Genomic DNA, 3,193 nt, shown 5'->3' with positions numbered 1-3,193 from the left:
ACTATGCGCTGCGGCGCGCTCTTCAAAGCAGCAAATTTACCACGGCTCACACCTCGCTTTTCACTGGCTGTACGGAGACATCTCGACAGACGGTATGGTGAAAGGTGGATACGCCGTGGTGGTCCAAACGCGTGGCCGCCACGATCGCAGGATTTAACCCCTATGGCTACTTCTTGTGGGGTCGTATGAAGAGCCTAATTTATGAGACACCTGAAGAGACAGAGGAAGATCTTCTTGCACGAGTTCTGGCCGCTGCACAAGACACTGAAGAGACACTAGGTGGGATGGAGAGAGTGTACCAGAACATGCTTCGGAGGTACAATGTGTGTAACAACGTTGGTGGTCGCCACATCGAGCCGCTGTTGTAATGCATCGGTACGTTGCGGCTGGTTCAAAAAATGGTTCAAATGGTTCTGAGCACTATGGGACTTAACATCTGAGGTCATCAGCCCCTAGAACTTAGAACTCCTTAAACCTAACTAACCTAAGGACATCACACACATCCATGCCCGAGGCAGGATTCGAACCTGCGACGTAGCGGTTGCGCGGTTCCAGACCGAAGCGCCTAGAACCGCTTGGCCACACCGGCCGGCCGTTGCGGCTGGTGCCGTAAATGCTGGGTCCTTTTTGTTGTCGACTAATGTAAACCATAAGGTGTAGTTTGTAATGCGTAAGTAATAACGGAACGAGTCAGTATTCTTTTCAAATGGACTGCAACAATTGTACTGGGTCACGCCTAAGCACATACCTCACGTGGCTGTGGATGAGAAAATCGTCTGCATTGAAACTGTCGTAGAACGGAAACGATACGTTTCCGGACATGGGTTCCTATTCAAAATGGTATGTACTCACTACCCTCTACATGTCCTAGAAGTTTGTAACGGGAATTTCCGACCACTCTGTATAACCACACTATACCTACAACTCGGTTTATGCTGTACAGATTCGAAAATAGAAACGCATTTTGCCGAAATCAGTAATCTAAACAGACGCTCTGTAAAGTGATCATGCTTTTTTGAAGTTTCTTGCTTCTGTTTTCATAAAGAAATTGGTCGCATTAGTCTGGCACACGCGCGAAATTTACGCTGCTCGCTCCTATCGAAGGACTTTTTCTGTGGTTGCGAGCAGCCGCGTAATCCAGTGGACGTCGAGCTTTGTCGTGTTCAAACTGTTGTGCCGGATGTTCAAAATGATCCTTGATCGATTTCCATTTTCTCCAGTATCGCCGATCATAGAGCTCCAGCGCCCTCAGCTCACTTGTTTCTTCACGGAGAGAAGGCCTATTCGATCTTCGTCATTCAGACTTGATGCCGTACACTTCTACGTATCTAATCAGCGTGACATTTTGCTCTGTTGTTTCCCATCAGCTGGAGAAATGATGGAAACGAACTGCCGCACAATACTTCATTTTATTGATGGACTGCACTGTTTTCTTTTGAATGTTCCAATGACGTGCTTGCTACGGTACTACAGGGCGGGGGTTTAGTTGTGTATCTGAACTGTGCAGCATAAAAGATTAATTGCATCACATCATTTTTTCGAGGTGGTTACTTAAACTTTCAGGCTACCCATCGTAACCAAAGAAAGTTTTGCACTATTTTGGCGACTTCCATAGCATTCCTAAGTCGGAACCCTATTCTGCACGCCCTACGTTTCACTGTTAATCAGAGCATACACCGTTATATGTTATGGAGGTAAAAATAAACTCGCAATCTCGTTGCAGCTCAATTGAAAGCGCTATATCCCCTGACGTGAACGGAACAATGCCAATGTATACACTGTTGTCTGTGGCTCTGAGCATTATGGGACTTAACAGCTGAGGTCATCAGTCCCCTAGTACTTAGAACTACTTAAACCTAACTAACCTAAGGACATCACACACATCCATACCCGAGGCAGGATTCGAAACTGCGACCGTAGCGGTTGCGCGGTTCCAGACTGAAGAGCCTAGAACCGCTCGGCCACACCGGCCGGCACACTGTTGTCTGTCAACATACCTAGAGGGCCAGTCCAAGCTTACAACGCCCGCGCCTTGTCATTACGGCAGTGAAGGTTGTCAGCACGGGAAATTTCCATCTGAATAGGCGTACACCGAAGCGACGTAATTAGAAAATGCATCGGCTGTCGTGATATACAAACACTGAAGACCCATGTGTGGTTTTAGATTTTCCCGGCGTAGAAAGATTTTGAATATTTATAAGGGGGAGAGAGGTGACCTCAATAACTGCAGAAGATGGTAAAAAGTCGAATTGCAGAAATATTGCGTCTTCTGGACGAGGCCACCTGACTAAATAACCGAGAAATATTCACTACTGAAAACCCACAATGTAGTGGACAGCCACGATCAACAACGCCAGATGCTGGCTGCCGCAAAGTAAATATACTGAGGTGACAAAAGCCATGCGATACTTCCTTTTGCACAGAGTAGTGCAGCAACTCGACGTAGCATGGACTCGATAAGTCGTTCTAAGCCCCCTGCAGAAATAGTGATTCTTGCTAACTCCATAGCCGTCCATAATCGCGAAAAATGTTGTCGGTGTAGGATTTTGTGCACGAACTTACCTCTCGATCATGTCCCATAAATGTTGGATGGGATTCTTGTCTAGGCATTTGGGTGGCCAAATCATTTGCTCCAATTCTTCAGAACATTCTTATGTACCCGTAGTCTGGGGGTAGCGTCTTTGATTCATAATCCCGGGTTCGATCCCCGCCACTGCCAAAAATTTAATAAATAATCAGCATTGGCGGCCGAAGACGTCCGGCATAAGAAGTCAGCCTCATTCTGCCAACGGCCTTGTCAAAGAGGGCGGAGGAGCGGATAGAGGTCCAGGGCACTCTCTTGCCCTAGGGGTGGGAAATTGCCCCTAAAGGCGGAAGAATCAGCAATGATCAACGACATGAGGATGCAGAAGGCAATGGAAACCACTGCATTAAAGACACGTAACGTGTATCCACAGGACATGTGGCCTGTAATTGAAGAAGTGTCATGATGATCTCTCCATTGGCAAAAGATTCTGGAATAGTCCTCCATTCGGATCTCCGGGAGGGGACTGCCAAGGGGGAGGTTACCATGAGAAAAAGATTGAATAATCAACGGAAGGATAATGTTATACGAGTCGGGGCGTGGAATGTCAGAAGCTTGAACGTGGTAGGGAAACTAGAAAATCTGAAAAGGGAAATGCAAAGGCTCAGT

Source organism: Schistocerca piceifrons, chromosome 8 (assembly GCF_021461385.2).
Source record: "Schistocerca piceifrons isolate TAMUIC-IGC-003096 chromosome 8, iqSchPice1.1, whole genome shotgun sequence".
In the NCBI taxonomy this organism is placed as follows: domain Eukaryota; kingdom Metazoa; phylum Arthropoda; class Insecta; order Orthoptera; family Acrididae; genus Schistocerca; species Schistocerca piceifrons.
Note: the sequence above shows the minus strand (reverse complement) of the source record.